This window comes from Prionailurus bengalensis, chromosome B3 (assembly GCF_016509475.1).
Source record: "Prionailurus bengalensis isolate Pbe53 chromosome B3, Fcat_Pben_1.1_paternal_pri, whole genome shotgun sequence".
Classification (NCBI taxonomy): Eukaryota; Metazoa; Chordata; class Mammalia; order Carnivora; family Felidae; genus Prionailurus; species Prionailurus bengalensis.
The window spans coordinates 36,680,160-36,700,474 of record NC_057355.1 but is presented as its reverse complement, the minus strand read 5'-3'; positions in this window follow the sequence as shown (position 1 = coordinate 36,700,474).

The window sequence follows — 20,315 nt, the reverse complement described above, 5'->3', positions numbered from 1 at the left end:
GTTTGGAAAGGCACAGGATAATGTCTACAGGCCTGTGGCACATGGCCTAGCAGTGTGATAACAACGTATTAGGCATGCATCAGTGCATTACCCATGCCTTCTTCTTTTCCTTTTTTTCTTAATGTTTGTTTATTTTTAAAGGAGAGAGAGACAGAGCGTGAGCGGGTGAGGGGCGGGTGAGGAGACACAGAATCTGAACCGGGCTCCAGGCTCTGAGCTGTCCGCACAGAGCCTGACATGGGGCTCGAACTCATGAACCGTGAGATCATGACCTGAGCTGAAGTCCGACGCTTAACCGACTGAGCCACCCGGGTGCCTCTACGTCTCCTTATTTTCTAAATTTAATCTTTGACATCTGGGGCCTTGCCGCCCCTAAAGGAACTGCCCCTCCCCGGGTGAGCTAATTCCTAGAGACAGCAAATAACTCACATATATGAGTGTACCTTTCAGACAGATTGGGCACATTCAGGTGGTGCGGCCGTAGTGTGAGAGCACTTTTCAGTGCAAACCAGCCACTCTGGAGCCCCCACCCCCCAACCCCCTCCTCTTCGGGCTCTTGCACTTTGGGAAACTACTCACCTCAGGGCCAGGTGCCAGACAACTAGGGACAGACAGCCCCTATGTCCCAGAGCCTGCTAAAAGTATTCAAACTAGCCAATCCTGAGCCTGCTCACCCTGCCTCACCCATCCTTCCCATGGAAATGACCACAAGTCTCCTGCCCACCGCTTCCCCTCTTCCCTCCACCTCCCCACTGATGCTGGTGCTTACCCATGTGGCCCTGAGAGGCATGGCATGCCTCCCGTTTCTGGGAATCTGCAGGTACAGGTACACTTCACTTGATTGCACTCCACTTTATTATGCTTTGCAAATATTGCTTTTTTTTTTTTTTTTTTTACACATTAAAGGTTTGTGACAACTCTGCATCGAGCAAGCGTAGAGGCACCATTCTCCCAGTGGCATTCACTCACTTTGTGTCTCTGTGTCACATTTTGGTAATCCTTGCAAAACGTGGAACCTTTTCCTTGTTATTGTTATATCTCCTATGGTGACCTGTGATCAGAGATCTTTGGGGTTACCGTTGTAATTGTTGAGGCTCCACAAACCACACCCATATGAGATGGCAAACTTAATTGATACATATCTCATGTGTCTCTGCTGCTCCTCAGACCGGCCATTTCTCTGTGTCTCTCCCTCTCCGGCCTCCCTGTTTCTTGGGACACAGCAATATCATAATTGGGCCAATTAATGACCTGCAATGGCCTCTACGTGTTCAAGTGAAACCAAGAGTCACACATCTCTCATTTTAAATCAGAAGTTAGAAGGGACTAAGCTAGTAAGGAAGACATGTTGAAGGCACAGATAAGCCAGAAGCTTGGCCTCTCGTGCCAAACAGTTAGCCAAGTTGCGAATGCAAAGGAAAAGCTCTTGAAGGAAATTAAAAGCACCACTCCAGTGAACACATGAGTGATAAGAAAGCAAAATGACCTTATTGCTGATACGGAGAAAGCTTTAGTGATCTGAAAGAAAGATAGGGGCACCTGGGTGGCTCAGTCGGTTAAGCAGCCGACTTCGGCTCAGGTCATGATCTCACGGTCCGTGAGTTCGAGCCCCGCGTCAGGCTCTGTGCTGACAGCTCCGAGCCTGGAGCCTGTTTCGGATTCTGTGTCTCCCTCTCTCTGACCCTCCCCCGTTCATGCTCTGTCTCTCTCTGTCTCAAAAATAAATAAACGTTAAAAAAAAATTAAAAAAAAAAAAAAGAAAGATAAACCAGCCACATTTCCTTAAGCCAAAGCCTAATCCAGAGCAAGGCCCTAACCCTCTTCAATTCTACATAGGCTGAGAGGTGAGGAGGCTGCCGAAGAAAAATGGGAAGTTAGCAGAGATTGGCTCATGAGGTTTAAGGACAGAAACCGATGGATTTGAAGGTCCCTGGGTCAACCCCTGCCTAGAAATCTCTGTCCAGAGATTCCCCACCCTTCATCCATTCCCCATCCTTCATCTGTCAGTTGAGGTTTTATGTTATAAGTAACTTCCGCAGTACTTGATTAGGCTATCAGGGTGTTCACAGATTGATGGAGAAGTTGAAAAGCCAGGGTCAGAGTGTCCACACACCTAAAGGAAGCTGGTAGACAGAAACACAGCCAAGTCACCTTCAGGAACAGTGCGATCTGGACACCACTTGGCACCCTTGTCCCTGGATTCTCGCTGTTTCCACCTTCGTGTTGCTATGTCCTTCTGACACTGATTGAGGATCGCAAGTCACTTTGGGGGATGATGAGTATACTTGCTGTTCACTGCGATGATGGTGTTATGGGTTATATGCATGTGCCAAAACCTCAAATGGCACACCTGAAATAGTTGTGGTTTATTGCGTGCAATCATACCTCAGTAGAGCTATTTAAATAATACAGTCTGGAGAGTTTGTGCCTGGAGCTGGGGGCCTACAGGGAGGGAAGTGGAGAACATAAGGGAGAGTGGAGGACAAACATAGCCCAGCTTCGTGTTTGGTACTGGCTGCACTGGCCCAGAGGCAGACTGCAACTTTTCTTCCTGGGCCTCCCGCTAGGCTGCAGTTATCCACAGCAAGTTACGTGATGTTAGTTTTTGCTACAGCCACCTTTCCCCCTTCCCTCTGCAGCCAGTCCCTGCCCTCAGCTCCTTTTCTTTTTCTTTTTCTAAAGATTTTATTTAAATTCCAGTTGGTTGGGGCGCCTGGGTGGCGCAGTCGGTTAAGCGTCCGACTTCAGCCAGGTCACGATCTCGCGGTCTGTGAGTTCGAGCCCCGCGTCGGGCTCTGGGCTGATGGCTCGGAGCCTGGAGCCTGTTTCCGATTCTGTGTCTCCCTCTCTCTCTGCCCCTCCCCCGTTCATGCTCTGTCTCTCTCTGTCCCAAAAATAAATAAACGTTGAAAAAAAAAATAAATTCCAGTTGGTTAACATACACTGTGATATTAGTTTCAGGTGTACAATATAGCGATTCAGCACTTCCATACATCAGCCAGTGCCCATCCCAACAAATGCACGCCTTGATCCCCATCACCTATTTCACTCCTCCCCCAAAAACCTCCCCTCTGGTAACTGTTTGTTCTCTATGGTTAGGAGTCTGTTTCTTGGTTTGCCTCTCTCTCTCCCTCCCCTATGATTATTTGCTTTGTTTCTTTTTAAAATTAAATTAAATTTTAATTTAATGTTTATTTTTGAGAGAGAGGGAGAGAGAGAGAGCAGGGGAGGGGCAAGCAGAGAGGGACACATAGAATCGGAAGTAGGCTCCAGGCTCTGAGCTGTCCGCCCAGAGCCCAACAGGGGGCTCGAATTCATGAACCTCGAGATCATGACTTGAGCCAAAGTCGGACGCTTAACCGACTTAAGCCACCCAGGTGCCTTTGTTTTGTTTCTTAAATTCCACATCTGAGTGAAATCATGTGGTATTTGTCTTTCTCTGTCTTATTTCACTTAGCATAATATTCTCTAGCTCCACCCCTAATCGTTGCAAATGGCAAAGTTTCATTCCTTTTTATGGCTGAGTAATATTCCATTGTCTGCATCTACCACATCTTCTTTATCCATTCATCAGTCAATGGACACTTGGGCCCTTTCCATAGTTTGACTATTGTTTATAATGCCTTTATAAACATTGGGATGCATGTATTCCTTTGAATTAGTATTTTTGTTTAGTTTATTTTTGCATTTGTTTCTCTTGCCTCAGGAGACATATCTAGAAAAAAGTTGCTATGGCCAATGTCAGAGAAATTATTGCCTGTGCTTTCTTTTTTTTTTTTTCAACATTTATTAATTTTTGGGACAGAGAGAGACAGAGCATGAACGGGCGAGGGGCAGAGAGAGAGGGAGACACAGAATCGGAAACATTGCCTGTGCTTTCTTTAAGGATTTTTCTCTTTTCAGATCTAATATTTAAGTCTTTAATCCATTTCAAGTTTATTTTTGTGTATGGTGAAAAAGAATGGTGTAGTTTCATTCTTTTGCATGTGGCTGTCCAGTTTTCCCGACACCATTTTGTTGAAGAGATGGTCTTTTTCCCATTGGATAGTCTTTATTTCTTTGTTGAAGGTTAATTAACCATATAATTATAGGTTTCTTTCTGGGCTTCCTATTATTCTGTTTTATTGATGTATGTGTCTATTTTTGTGCCAGTACCATACTGTTTTAATCACTATAACTTTGAAATATAAGTTGAAGTCTGAAATTGTGATGCCTGTAGGTGTACTTTTCTTTTTCAACATTGCTTTGGCTATTCTGGATCTTTTGTGGTTTCATAAAAATTTTAGGATTGTTTAGCTGTGTGAAAAATGCTGCTGGTATTTTGATAGGGATTGCATTGAATGTGTAGATTGCTATGGGTAGTATGGACATTTTAACAATATTTGTTTTTGCAATCCTTGAGCATGGAATATCTTTTAATTTCTTTGTGTCATTTTTAATTTCTTTCATTAGTGTTTTATAGTTTTCAGAGTACAGGTCTTTTACTTCTTGGGGCAGATCTATTCCTAGGTATCTTATTGGCTTTGGTGCAATTGTAAATGGAATTGATTCCTGAATTTCACTTTCTGCTGCTTCGTTATTGGTGTATATAAATGCAACAGATTTCTATATGTTGATTTTATATCCTGTGACTTTACTGAATTTGTGTATCAGCTCTAGCAATTTTTTGGTGGAATCCTTTGGGTTTTCTGTATATAGTATCATGTCATCTGTGAATAAGGAAAGTTTGACTTCTTCCTTGCTAATTAGGATGCCTTTTATTTCTTTTCTGGTCTGATTGCTGAGGCTCAGACTTCCAGTACTATGTTCAATAACAATGATGAGAGTGGACATCCCTGTCTTCTTCCTGACAGTAGAGGGAAACATCTCAGTTTTTCCCCATTGGGGATGATATTATCTGTCTTCCTGACAGTAGAGGGAAACATCTCAGTTTTTCCCCATTGGGGATGATATTATCTGTATGTTTTCCATATATGGCCTTTCTTTTTTTTTTTAAATTTTTTTTTCAACGTTTTTTATTTATTTTGGGGACAGAGAGAGACAGAGCATGAACGGGGGAGGGGCAGAGAGAGAGAGGGAGACACAGAATCGGAAACAGGCTCCAGGCTCCGAGCCATCAGCCCAGAGCCCGACGCGGGGCTCGAACTCACGGACCGCGAGATCGTGACCTGGCTGAAGTCGGACGCTTAACCGACTGCGCCACCCAGGCGCCCCATATATGGCCTTTCTTATGTTGAGTTATGTCCCCTCTATTCCTACTTTGTTGAGCGTTTTTATCATGAATGCTTGTTGTACTTTGTTAAATGCGTTTTCTGCATCTACGGAGAGGATCATATGCTTCTTATCCTCTCTTTTATTAATGTGGTGTATCACATTGATTGATTTGTGAATATTGAACCAAGCAATAAATCCCACTTGATCGTGGTAAATTATTTTTTTAATGTATTGTTGGATTTGGTTTGGCAGTATTTCGTGTAGGATTTCTGCGTTCATGTTCATCAGAACATGGCCTTTTTTGTGTTGTGTCTTTATCTGGTTTTGATATCAACGTAATGCTGGCTCCATACAATAACTTTGGAAATTTTCCTTCCTTTTCTATTTAGTTTGAGGAGAACAGGTATTAACTCTACTTTAAATGTTTGATAGAATTTACCTGTGAAGCCATCCAGCTGTGGACTTTTGTTTGTTGGCAGATTTTGATTACTCATTCAATTTCCTTGCTGGTTATCAGCCTGTTCAAATTTTCTATTTCTTCCTCCTAAGCTTTGGTAATGTATCTATTTCTAGGAACCTATTCATTTCTTCTGGGTTGTCCAGTTTATTGGCATATACTTTTTCTTATATTCTCTTATAATTGTATTTCTGTGGTGTTAGTTGTTAATTCTTCTCTCTCATTAATGATTTTGTTTATTTGGGTCCTTTCTGTCTTCATTTTGAAGAGTCTGGCTAGGAGGTTATCAATCTTATTTTTTCAAAGAACCAGCTCCTAGTTCCATCCATCTGTTCTACTATTTTGTGGTTTTTCTTTTGTTTTGTTTGTTGTTGTTGTTTTTAGTTTCTATGTCATTTATTCCTGGTATAATCTATATTATTTCCTTCCTTCTGCTGGTTTTAGGCTTCATTTTTGCTCTTTTTTATCTCCTTTAGGTATAATTTTAGGCATTTTTTTTGAGACTTTTCTTACTTCTTGAGGAAAGTGAAATTCAGGAATCAATCCCATTTACAATTGCACCAAAGCCAATAAGATACCTAGGAATAGATCTGCCCCAAGAAGTAAAAGACCTGTACTCTGAAAACTATAAAACACTAATGAAAGAAATTAAAAATGACACAAAGAAATTTAAAGATATTCCATGCTCAAGGATTGCAAAAACAAATATTGTTAAAATGTCCATACTTTTTAATGTATTGCTATATACTTCCTTCTCATGACTGCTTTTGCAGCATCCCAATGGTTTTGGACCATTGTGTTTTCATTTTCCTTTGTTTACATGTACTTTTAAAATTCTTCTTGGAGTTCCTGGTTGACCCATTCATTGTTTAATAGTAGTATGTTATTTAACCTCTATGTATTTTGTCTTTCCAGATTTCTTCTTGTGGTTGACTTCTAGTTTCATAGCGTTGTGGTCAGAAAAGGTGCATGGTATGACTTCAATCTTCTGAATTTGTTGAGGCCTGTTTTGTGGCCTAATATGTGATCTATTCTGGAGAATGATCCACGTACACTTGAAAAGAATATGTATTCTGTTGTATTAGGATGGAATGTTCTGAATTTATCTGTTGAGTCCATCTGATTCAGTGTGTTATTCAAAGCTCCTGTTCCCTTGTTGATTTTCTCTCAACTCCTTTTCTAACCATCTTGCCTGATTGCACCCTTGGAGGAACTCACCAAGCCTCAGTCTGAGAGGGGGGCCCTCCATGATGACACCCACCCTTTAGGAGTGGCATTGAGACAAATCTCAATGGCTAGAACTTGTTTGAGGACACCACTGCTCAAATGAATTCCCCAAAAGCGGGTACTGAGATGTGAATTTGTAAGCAAATCATTTAATAAGCTCCCAGGGAACACTTGTAAGGGGATTGATTGGGAAGCAGAACAGGGAAGGGGAAATCCAAGCCAGTGCAGCCTCAGACAAAAGGCCTCACCTATCTCTTGAGTGCCACCCAATCCCACAGGGAGAGTCCAGAGTGTAAGTGACACTCGCCTGTCCCAAGCTGGGGCCAGGGAGCTGGGCTCTCATGCTGCCCTGCCCATCACCCAGTGGGAGAGGAGGAAGATTTTGGTTCCCAGGCCAAGCCCAGCATTCTTGGCCTCAGCCGTTTTCTCAGAAGAGGTGAGGGTGCCTGTAGAATGTGAACAGGGGCACAGAAATGATGAAAAGGGGTCTGTGTGGAGCAGCAACACTATCCACTATAAGCCAGTATCTCCTCAAATCCTAGCAAGCCCGAGGCTTGGTCTACAGAGACCGTGGCAGCCTCATTTGAAGGAAGGTTGGAGCTTGGAACCCTGTCTTCACTATTACATTATTCTTTCGCTTGGTTGTATACTTTCAGTCCATCGAGCAAACCAGGCCACCCTAAGACATAGCTGGCAAATTTCTGTTGCTCTTCACATCAGAGACTTTAAGAAAGATCATTCTTCAAGAAGTGCTACATCTTCCATTTTAATTTGGCTGGTGAGTTCATCACACTACTATTATGTTCTGCTGGGAAACTTAGTGGGTATCAGCCTATGGGGCCGGCAAGTGAGAGGAAGGGGGGTGACGGTACGGGAGATCAGCAGTTAGGAGAAGAGTCAGCTGACTGGTTCCACAGGCAGGAGCACGTGCTGACCAAACAGAATGCAATGTGGGGACTGGAAACGTGTGGGATGTGTGGCCACTGGAGATCATTCAGTCCATGGCCTCATTTCCCAGATGGGGACACTGAGGCCTAGAAATGAGACACCCCTTGCTTCTTCCACTTATATTTACTGAGCACATCTCTGTGCCAGGGTTTGCACCAGAACCAGGAATGGAATACTTGGATGCAGGAGACTCCAACCTTGTTGTCATGTTCACTTTTTTTTGAAATAATTCTAGATCCCCAGGGAGTGGCCAATACGGCACAGAAAGGTCCCAGGTACCCTTCACCCAGTTTCCCCCAATAGTAGAAACATAAGTAAAACTACCATGTAATATTAAAACCAAGAAGTTGATATTGGTACAACCCCACAGAGCTTTGTGTGTATGTGTGTGTGCGTACTTCTGTGTATTGTTGTCACGTGTATAGATTTGTGTGCTCATCACCATGATCCAGGTACAGAGCTGTTCAGTCGCCACAAAGGAGCTCCCTGGGCCTCCCTTTTGTCGTTGTGCCCTACCTTCCATTCCTAACCCTTGGCCACTGCTTTCCCTTCCAGATGTCGCCTTTGGGGTGGGGGGGTCAGCCTAGGAGGGAGGGAGATGCAGATTACAAATCCTGGCAATATGTGGAATATTAGGCATAAACATATGTCGACAGAAATGCCTAGGTAAATGGAGAAATGAAATCATTCCAGGTGCAGCTAATGTAACATTCCTGAGAGTGTCTAAATCGAGGAAGTCCATTGAAACGGGACTGGAAATGGGACGCTTGCAGCCACTAAAAAGAACGAGGTGGTGCGTGCAGGTGGCTCTGTGGTCATCCATTGTGTGCAAGTCCACAAACATAACACCACGAATGCTCTCACCCCTGGAAACTGAGACCACCTCAGTTAAATCCCATTTGGACCCTCCTTAAGCAAGGTTGAACAGAAGTTCCGTATTGTCATATCCTTGCTTTCTCCTCTCCCCGGGGTTTGCAAAAGCTCCCCCTCAGGATTTAGCAGTCTGAAAAGGGGGTCTGTAGCCTCTAGTTTCCATGGCAGCCATTGCTCCTGGTGACACAACATATAGGCCTGGCCTGTGTGCAGGGGGCTTGGACACCCCCTCCCCCCTGGGACAGCAGCATCCTCACACCAATCTGGGTCCCAAGTGTTCAAAAGATGCCTCTAGTATCACTAGTGTGTGAGTGAGCCAGCAGTGTTATTTTAGGAGGACTCTGTATTCTGTGCTCTGTGCTGCACGGTGTACCTTCTCTGAAGACAAACGTTTCTCATCTAAAAGCACCTTTACGGGAACCTGGGCGGCTCAGTTGGTGAAGCGTCCGACTTCGGCTCAGGTCATGATCTCGCAGTTCGTGGGTTCGAGCCCCGCATCGGGCTCTGTGCTGACAGCTCAGAGCCTGGAGCCTGCTTCCGATTCTTTGTCTCCCTCTCCCTGCCCCTCCCGACTCACGAAATGTCTCTGTCTCTCTCTCAAAAATAAATAAACATTAAAAAAAAAAAAGAGTTTACTAGGTAAAGAAATGAGGAGGAGAGCTATCATATGTTTGGTGCTTAAACCAAGGGCCTGACTCTATCTAGAGCCTTCCCTAACTATCCTATGTTAAGATATCCTTAACTATCTAGTTAAGATATCCTTAACTATCTATGTTAAGACCCCAACCCTTCCACATCTCCAGGATTTAAGGAGCAGGTTCAGGTGAACTCTGAGTCTGGAGAGAGGCAATGCCCTCTTGTCATTGGCTAGGACATGTTTGGTCAACACGGAGCCTGTAATATGCCAATATACCCCAAATCACCAGATGCTCCATTGCTTCTCTTGTGGAACCAGCATTCTGGGCACAGGCTGGGCCATTGCCTTAGAGTAAGGCCTTGCCATTCATGCTGTGGTTCCTATGGGTGCAAATTAAAGGGTTAAAGGAACACAAGAGAAGGGACAAAAGGAAGGACAAGGCAAGGTAGAGAAATGAGGCAGGGGGGAAGCGGGGGGCAGAGGGGAAGTCAAGGCAAGTCAGCTTTGGTGAAGATCTCAGGCCACAACTCACAGTGGGAACCAGGGATAGACATTCTCCAAAGTCTAACATCTGAGCCCACACTTCCTTCCTCTGGCCTTCCCAAAGCCTAGTGGCTCTTAACAAAACCTCTTAACGACAAAAGGCAAGAATAATATTTTTATTTCTTCCGATAAAAAGTCTGAGTTTACAGCTGCTAGCCTTATTCCAAGAACCAATTCTTAGGGAACCGGATTAAGATACACATCTGCAGAGTTCCTGGATTAGCCGAAGATTCTTTTCTCCTGTAAGCTGCAAGTACCCCATCCTGTCTCCCTCCTCCTTCTCAATGCTGAGACGAGCCTCAGTTTTGCAGGCACCTCCTCAGTGTTAAGGCTACTGGAAAGAATGCTGTGTTAGGGGACCAGGGATCTAGTCCCAGCCACATCAACTCCCGAGTTACCTCTAGGAAGCCACACCCACTCCTCGGGCTGGGCCTCACCTTCCCCTTCGAGAAAGGAAAGGTTGTACTAGATCTTTCATAGAAAAAAATCTGTATGCATTTTTTTTTTTTACTGAGGTCAGTTAAAACATGACCCAAGGAGCTAAAAATTAATATTAAGTGTTTGGAAGCCACTGGAATACGTCATCTCCAAGGCTGTATGCAGACATAATTTCTGTAAGTCTCTAGACTTCTCCAAGCTCATAAAGCAAGGAGGAAGGAGGGGGAAGGGGTCCCCACAAAAACCCCTGCCCGCCCATTGCCTTCTTTTACCGATGGGAGTGTGCCTCACACTTGTCACCTGAGCTGAACAGTGGGGGCAGCAGCTGTTAGCTCTGGCCACGTGTGTTTCTGAAGGCGGCTGGGAGGGGGTGGTGGGGGTGGCCAAGGAGAAGAGGCCCTCACCCAGCCTTGGAACCCTGCCCCACTCTCTCTAGAGAACAGACTCCTCCAGGAGGAGAAGCCACAGGGGACAGGAGCCAGCATGATCCAGTGCCACCTGCAGAGAAGTGTATTCGTGGTGGCATCTCAGCAGAGTCTGACAACCTCACGGCGGCAGGGCTGAGCAGCCCCTTTTTAACAGGCAAAGAAAACAAGGAATAGGGAAAGGAGCATGTTGGCCTCAGACATCAAGGGGTGGACCCAAAGCGCCCATTGTGTGGGTGGTAGGGTGAGCTGGAGCATCAGGACCGAGACCCCTGGGGCGGCAGTTGAGGTCACGTGCACTCAGCTCTTTCTGCTTCAAGAAGACCAACTAGGGTTCTTTTTCAGGAAGTTGGTTGAAAACAATCAAAATGGTCTTCTGAACGAGTGAAAACGAATTGAGTGTCTGTTCTGGGCCAGGCGTTTCATCTAATCCTCCCAAGCATGGAGAACGGTGGGCAGAGCGGACAGAGCCCCACTACCGAGAGCTCAGCCTTCGGGGGGTCTCTTTCCACCCACACACTCCTGTGCACCAGAATTGCTCTCAACTGCCAGGCAGCAAAACGAGTCCTTCTCTTCGGCAGGAAATCCTACCTCAGTGGGATCCTCGGAGAAGAGCACTGGGCTAGGAGAGTGACTACAGACCTCTAGGTGCCTCGGTTTCCCCCTCTATGCCAAGAAATGTTCCCTTGGTGAGCCTTAAGGCCTCTTCAGAGCCTGAGGGCTTTGACCCTTTTATGGGTGGGCCCCCAAAGTATCCCCGGAGCAGGACCCAGGAGGAATTCCTTTCTGGGGTTGTCACCTAGAAGGTGCCCCACACAGACTCTGTCTCTGTGGTCCTTCCTGCTTGGCTTTGACCAGACCAAAGGGACACACGGTGCTGGAACTCGCCGGCTAGAGGCTGTCCCCATGAACTCTTGCCTGCTGGTTATATAGCTGGATTATATTGAGTTGTGTGGGGATATAAGGAATAAATAGGGAATAAAAGCTCTGTGAGGGCAGGAACCGTGTCTCCCTTGATCACCAGTTTACCTCTTGAAGGAATGGATGAGTGAAATAAACAATGAATGGAGATGGTTTCCGCCTCTCTAGAGCTGATGGGCTAGTGGGGAAGAGAAGAGGTACACACACACACACACACACACACACACAAAGAGAAATTATGACCCAAGGACTAAATTACCATACAAAGCAATGGTATGAGATGTTGCAAGACAGCACGTGTTCAGGCCAAGTTTGTGGTGCAGCCAGTAAGGGCTACAGGAACACAGGACACTCAGGGCTAGGGACAGCAGTCAGGGTCTCCAGGAGGCCAAAGTTGGGCCGGGCCTTGACAGATGAGCCTGGTTTGCAGTTTGCGGGGCGGAGAGCTCCCAGGGGCTTGTCCAGAAGAGAGGCAGTTCCTGTAAGGGCTCCGCGTTGCAAGTGAGCAAGGCACACTCAGCACCCAGCCGAGGATACATCTCTGCCAAGAGGGAAGGAAGCCCGGGCAGGACTGGCGGGGCTCAGAGCATCCTGGTCCGGGCTCTGCCCCTTAGTTTGTCTGTCTGACAAACAGAGGCTCAGAGTGTCTATGCCACTGGGGTCTTATTGGGACTTCCTGGAAAGTGTTTGCACAAGCATGTTGCAGTCTGAGACGTGGACTGCTAATGCTAATGCCCCCCACGATCCCGGGGGTCCCTGCAAAAGCTGCCGGTCCAGGGGCAGTATTTGCTCTTTCCACGTTTTCCTCAAACTGCGGGACAGCAAGTCAGGGGCCCAACAGACCGACAGGGACCAAATCAGCAACCCCTGGTGGAGCTGCTCCTGCGGGCCGAGCCCTGCAGGGGATAAAGAGAAGGAAGACCTGTCCCAGCCTTCCAGGTCCTACAAAGGAGCTAAGAAAAGCTGGTGAAATCATACCCTCTGAAATACCCTCTGAAATTGTATATATCAGTCAAAATCATAACAGAACTTTCTGGAATGGTGTTAGGTGACCTTACCTGCCCTGTTTTTCCATGGAAAGAGCAAGGGGAGGAGTTGGGAAGGATACACCATATATATTTCACGTCACAGTGGAATGAACCCTACTTACAGCAGCAGGAAATGAACTTCTGCATATATTTTTTTTTGACCCCAGAGGTGCCAATCTGGGGGACAGGCTTCCAGGAGGAGCCTTACCCTCAGCAAATGGTCTGTAAACAGAGCCTTGTGAGCCTTTCTCCCAGATGTGAGTTGCATAATGAGGTCAACTTGTTTTGGCTTTAAAATACGCATTTCCGTACCCACTCTTACACTATGTCCTGATTTAGGGAGCACAGGAAAAAAAAAAAGTCTCCATTGAGCAGATGAGAGACCGAGTCCTGGAGAGGAGGTGGCTCTTCCGGGCCATGCAGAGAGTTAGCAGGCTGGGCGGAAGGGCCACTTCTCCTTACTAATGCCTGGAGCTGGGTGGCCCTCAGTTCCTGCTGACCCTCCTTAGAACCAGAGTGGGGCATTGGGAACGGTCAGCTGGAGTGGGGAGATTCCTCTACGGGGTACTCACAGCCCAGGTACTGTGCTAGTCTCTAGATTCATTTGCTAATAAAACAGACAAGTCCTCACCCTCCTGGAGCTTACATTCTAGTTGGGGGGAAGGCAGACAAAAAACAAACATAAGGAAGTATATTTTTGTATAGTATGTTAGAAAATAATACATGCTGTGGAAAGAAGAGAGCAGAGCGATGAGAATTAGCAGTTTGGGGTAAGGTGACACCCAATTTTAAAATAGGGTGCTCTGGGTAGACTTCCACTGAGAAGGTGTGAGGGAAGCAAAAGCTTGAAGGAGGTGAGGCAGTTAGCCAGGTAGATGTCTGGGAGAAGAGTGTTCCGTGTAGAGGGAATAGTCAGTGCAAAGGCCCTGGGGCAGAAGTGTGCCTGGTATGATCAAGAAATACTGAGGGGGTGTCTGGGTGGCTCAGTCAGGTAAGTACCCGACTCTTGATTTCAGCTCAGGTTATGATCTCAGGTTTGTGAGATAGAACCTTGTATCAGGCTCTGTGCTGAACATGGAGCCTGCTTGGGATTCTCTCCACCCCCCCTCCTCAAAATCTCTCAAAATAAATAAATAAACATTACAAAAAAAGAAAGAAATACTGAGGAGGCCAGTGTAGCTGGAGTTGAATGAGTGAGGGGGAGAGCCCAAGATGAGGGCACCAGGTCATGAGGCCATGTCATGGAGGGACTACAGGGGGGGCCTTGCAGGACGAGAAACCACGCGAAGGCTTTAAACAAGGGAGTGATTTCATCTAACTTACATTTGAACAGAATCTCCAGGGCGGCTGAGTAGAAAACAGGGGTGGAACAGGGAGGTGAATGAGGCTGTCAGAGTCCAGGTGAGCGGTGATGGTGGCTTTGGCTGGGGTGATGGCCGCAGAGAGGCAGTCAGATTCTGGATCTATTTCCAATGTAGAAGCAATTTGCTTGTGGGTTGGATGTCCGGTGTGTGGAAGAAAAGAGTAGATGAATACTCCGTTGTTTATCGTCAGAAAAGCTAGGTAAAATGGAGAGGGGATCATTCACTGAGATCATTCACGCCAGGTGACTCAGAGTTAAGGACACCACGAGTCCAATTTAGGAGGCGTTCGGTCTGAGATGCACGTTGACATCTAAGTGGAGACACGGAGCAGGCACTTAAAAACCATACAGCTAGATGCACTTAGCAGGAAGCTAACCTATAGAGAAAAGAAAAGAGGTCTGAGGACTGAGCCCAACTTTCAAAGTCAGATGAAAGGACAGTATGTACCCATAGCAGGAGACCGAGAAGGAGACAGTGAGTTAGAAAGGACACCAGGAGAGGACGAGATCCTGGAAGTCAAATGAAGAGCGAGGTTCAAAAAGGAAAGGGCGCCCTCACCTTCACTGAAGGCTGCTAAGGACTGAGAATAACCCCTGGGCATAGTCATGGGCAGCTCATTGGTAATCTCATTAAGAAAGGCTTCTTTTGGGATAGAAGTCTGATTGGAGTGGGTTCCCACCCTCTCCAAAAAAAAGGAAATGAGGAAGTAGAGACTGAGTATAGGCAACTCGTTCAGGAAGTTTTGCTATTAAGGAGAAATTGGGCAATAGCCGGAGACCTCGAGGGGGTAAGGAGATTCGGGCTCCAGGACACAGGTGGCAGACTAGCCACCCAGAGGAGCACAGGCCAGTGACCCACGGTCTCCCCTGCCCTCTGTCCACATCTCAGCGGCCTTCCCTGACTTTCCCTGGCGAAGGAAATGCCATAGCAGTGTCTCCATCCTCCAGCAAGCAGGGAAGTATCTATGGGCTACAGACTCGAGACTCAAAATCAGGCCCAAAAATCAGCCATCTGCCATAGGGATAGAATGAAAACATGTCATGCCTTCGGGAAAAAAAAAAAAAAAAAGTAGGGAAAAAAAGGTACTTTATTCCCAAAAAAAAACCCCAAAAAAACAAAAAAACCCACCAGTTGGGAACATGACTATAAAAAAGAAGCTCATGTCCCAATTCATCTGAGAAAAAAGAAAAAGATAAGAAAAAGAGTATTTTACAACTTTTCCTTCCATGATGACGTTTCACTTCTTCAGTAATCAGACAAAGGCAAACAAAACCTGTAAGGTATCATTTTTTTGCCTGATTGACAAGTATTTTATTTTATTTTTAAGTTTATTTATTTTTGAGAGACAGAAGAGACAGAGCATGAGTGGAGGAGGGGCAGAAAGAGACAGAGACACAGAATCTGAAACTGACTCCAGGCTCTGAGCTGTCAGCACAGAGCCCGACGAGGGGCTTGAACTCACAAACTGCGAGATCGTGACCTGAGCCAAAGTCAGACGCTTAACCGACTGAGCCACCCAAGCGCCCCAGTGGTTGATGAGTCTTTTAAAGAATAATCCCTATTATTCACAAGTATTTGGTGAAGTAGGCATTCTCTTAAAACATGGGTGGGAGGGGTGTCTGGGTGGCTCAGTCAACTAAGCATCCGACTTCGGCTCAGGTCATGATCTTGGCTCAGGTCATGATCTTGAGGTCCGTGAGTTTGAGCCATGCTGATAGCTCAGAGCCTGGAACCTGCTTCCGATTCTGTGTCTCCCTCTCTCTCTGCCCCTCTCTCCTGCCCCTCCCCTGCCCACAGTCTGTCTCTCTCTCTCAAAAATAAATAAACATTAAAAAAATTTTTTTAATAATAAAAAAATAAAACATAGGTGGGAGAGAAAACTGGCCCAAGGTTTGGGGGAAGCAATTTGGCTCTTTGGCTTTATCAAAAGGCTTTGTAAAGTTTATTCCTTTTACCCTCAGCAATCCCTTTTTGGGGAATGGAGAGAAACCATTGAAAACTTGGGCAATGGCACAAAAACAGACACATAGACCAATGGAATAGAATAGAAACCCCAGAACTAGACCCACAAACGTATGGCCAACTCATCTTTGACAAAGCAGGAAAGAACATCCAATGGAAAAAAGACAGTCTCTTTAACAAATGGTGCTGGGAGAACTGGACAGCAACATGCAGAAGGTTGAAACTAGACCACTTTCTCACACCATTCACAAAAATAAACTCAAAATGGATAAAGGACCTAAATGTGAGACAGGAAACCATCAAAACCTTAGAGGAGAAAGCAGGAAAAGACCTCTCTGACCTCAGCCGTAGCAATCTCTTACTCGACACATCCCCAAAGGCAAGGGAATTAAAAGCAAAAGTGAATTACTGGGACCTTATGAAGATAAAAAGCTTCTGCACAGCAAAGGAATCAACCAACAAAACTAAAAGGCAACCAACGGAATGGGAAAAGATATTCGCAAATGACATATCGGACAAAGGGCTAGTATCCAAAATCTATAAAGAGCTCACCAAACTCCACACCCGAAAAACAAATAACCCAGTGAAGAAATGGGCAGAAAACATGAATAGACACTTCTCTAAAGAAGACATCCGGATGGCCAACAGGCACATGAAAAGATGTTCAGCGTCGCTCCTCATCAGGGAAATACAAATCAAAACCACACTCAGGTGTCACCTCACGCCAGTCAGAGTGGCCAAAATGAACAAATCAGGAGACTATAGATGCTGGAGAGGATGTGGAGAAACAGGAACCCTCTTGCACTGTTGGTGGGAATGCAAATTGGTGCAGCCGCTCTGGAAAGCAGTGTGGAGGTTCCTCAGAAAATTAAAAATAGACCTACCCTATGACCCAGCAATAGCACTGCTAGGAATTTATCCAAGGGATACAGGAGTACTGATGCATAGGGCCACTTGTACCCCAATGTTCATAGCAGCACTCTCAACAATAGCCAAATTATGGAAAGAGCCTAAATGTCCATCAACTGATGAATGGATAAAGAAATTGTGGTTTATATACACAATGGAGTACTATGTGGCAATGAGAAAAAATGAAATATGGCCTTTTGTAGCAACGTGGATGGAACTGGAGAGTGTGATGCTAAGTGAAATAAGCCATACAGAGAAAGACAGATACCATATGGTTTCACTCTTATGTGGATCCTGAGAAACTTAACAGGAACCCATGGGGGAGGGGAAGGAAAAAAAAAAAAAAAGAGGTTAGAATGGGAGAGAGCCAAAGCATAAGAGACTGTTAAAAACTGAGAACAAACTGAGGGTTGATGGGGGGTGGGAGGGAGGAGAGGGTGGGTGATGGGTATTGAGGAGGGCACCTTTTGGGATGAGCACTGGGTGTTGTATGGAAACCAATTTGTCAATAAATTTCATAAAAAAAAAAAGAAAAAAAGAAAACTTGGGCAAAGATTAATCACAAGATTTCTCAGAAACTTGTTTACAGTAATGGAATATATATGGAAAAATCAAATGTCTAGACATTGAACACTAGCTTACATTTGGACACTTTCATATCTGCCAATAATGAGAAATGCTTAGAATATGTTGGTAAGTGAAAAAAAGCTATAGAAGTATGACAAATGAATGATTCCATGCTATCTTAGGGATTGCATATTCCCTCTTCAACTAGGTCTAGTTTAAAAACGTTATCCTATTTATTGAATTGTAAAACCCATGTCATTCTCCCTATGTCTAGCTGGGTTTTCTTCACACCGGCTGAAACTGGTTTCCCTTCTGTCCATTTTTTATTTCTTTATTTCTTTTTTCTAATGGGTGTTTTTCTTTCTTTTCTCTCTTCAAGGAATCTACATAGGCTTAAAGTCTATGATTTTCACAACTTACAGAACGAATTCTCCCTGTTATTGGTTTGATTGGCTGTCTTCTTAGCATTCATTCTTTTGGGGACTTTTGGAATCCTAGCTTGTTGGCTCATCTTGAGTGGTGTGTGTGTGTGTGTGTGTGTGTGTGTGTGTGTGTGTGTTCATGCTCAGTCTTCCTCTAGACGTTTCACTGTTGCTTCCATCCAGCTTTCTGCTTTCCCCTCCTCCCCAATTCAATACTGGTTTTACCTTGGTGGCCCAGAGCTCCCATCCATGGAGATCTGAGGACACTGGGAGTGCAGTCACCAAACAGGCATTGGCCTGTCCAGGTCTGGGTGAGGAGACAATGTCAACTCTTTTTCTCCCAAGTACAAAATAAGTCAATCCCAGGCAATGGTTGGTCACAGCTATTTTCAGCCCTGATCCATCAGTCGGGAGACTCGCATCCTACCCCAGGAGCAGAGTTCTTAGAAGCCTCTGCTCCCAGAGGCGAGCGAGACAAGAGATTCCATTTTACAGCCATTGTGTGTTTCTGTTTCATCTCTGGCCGACAGGGATATTTATCCTATTTTTGAGAGCAGCCGGTCTTTTACATTTTTTAAAGTATTTTATCTGTCATTGCTTTGTGTGTGGTATAGACGAGGGGTCCTCCAGGGGCGGAGTTCGGGCCACCTTAACCAGGAGCCCCAAGTTGCATCTTCTGACTTTTCTGACCCCAGCTTGCGGGTGTGAAGGAACTCACATTAGCTTTCATGCCCACCTTTTTCTCACTGTGGATCTTGGCCTCCCTACTCGACTTCCAACTTCCCCCAGGGGTTTCTCCCATGGGCCTTTGCTGTCGCTTATGCTCACAAGCCAGCCTGCTCAAATCCCTGCCACCCTGATGCTCCCGGAGCTGTCCACCACCAGCCAGCCATTTGAGGACATCTCTCCACTGCTCAGCCACTGAGGTCCTCTGAAACTTCAAGACTCCCTGAGCCCACACCGTACCCGGGCCACCTGCATTCCCTGCAAAAGCAGGAAGAGCATCTCTGCTTTCCGAGAGCTCAGACCAGAGGTCAAGGGTAGAACAGACCCATGCTTTCCTCCTCCTCTTCCCAGGTGCCACCCCAAGCCTTTCCCACAAGGTTGTCGGCTCAGAAAAGAGGCTGCGCTAAAATAAAATACCAAACAAAATATTTGAGCCAACTCGCTAAAATAAATAATAAAATAAAACAAAAGCATATATTTGTGCTCTCAGAATTGCAATTCAGGGAAACAGAGGTAGGCAGTGACCCAAAGGGTGCCCTCCCAGGGAACCCAAGTCAAGGGCTTTTAAAGACAAAAGGGAATGCTTGTATAAGTTGTTTACAAAGAATTTCTGTTGGTGGCAGAAAACCAGTGTTGGCTGGATCTAATTGGTTGCTAGGGCTATCGCTAAGCAAAGTCTCTTTGTGTAGCAAGTTGCAGGTGTTCAGGCTGGATCCTTAGAATATTTGTGGTTTGGCCCGGTTCAGAAGTTCACGGTCTACCTGGTGAAGTGTGCAGGCCCACCTCCTTAATGGCCTCCCAGCTCCATTGTAAAACCCCATGGGGTAAAACCCCATGTCCTAGGCCATCCCATTCCATTTCACCTTTCAAAAGGCAAACCAGCTCATACAAATGGGTTCCTCAGAAACTAGTCCACTCTGAATCCCATGTTGGGCTATCTTCTGAATGTGACTAGAAAGGAACCCTTCATTGTAGCAGAGACTTTACCTGGGTGGGTGGGCTTACGGTGATTTTTTTTAAATCTGTGTGTGTGTGCTCGCTTTTATGTATTTTTTTTTCTATAATTAATGTTTATCATTTTTGTGATCCTGCAAAAACGTAACCAGGGAAAAAAGTCTATCCTCCCCAAATGTTTGTAAAAAGGAAAGCATGTTTAAAAATACATTTCACAATGTTTATTATCATCCCTTTAAAAATTTGCATTTTGCCCAGATACTAGGATATAAATTAGACTTTTATGTGTCAGAACGTTGGCAAGTATCGGATCACATTGCTCCATTGTGTTATATTTTTTACTGGCACCCCACATCCCAGGGTAGGGTCCTAGCTCTTTAGCTTGCCTCGTACAAGACCCTTCCTGATCTGACTCCTGCTCCTGGCTCTGGGTCCGTTTTCAGGCTCATCCTTCCCCATGTCGCTGTTCAGTTATACCTGCACTGCCTCTGGCTTCCTGAACACAGTATGCATTTCTGTCTTCGTGCCTCTGTGTTCGATCTTCCAGCTGCTCGGAATGTCCTTTTTGTTCTCCAGCTGGCAAACTCCTATTCATACTCTAAAACCCATCTCAGGCCAGTCACTTCCACTGGGGAGTCCTCCTGATACTCTCTTCTTGGCCCTTCTGTATCTGCCTTTACCGTGCTGGATTCTTTTACTC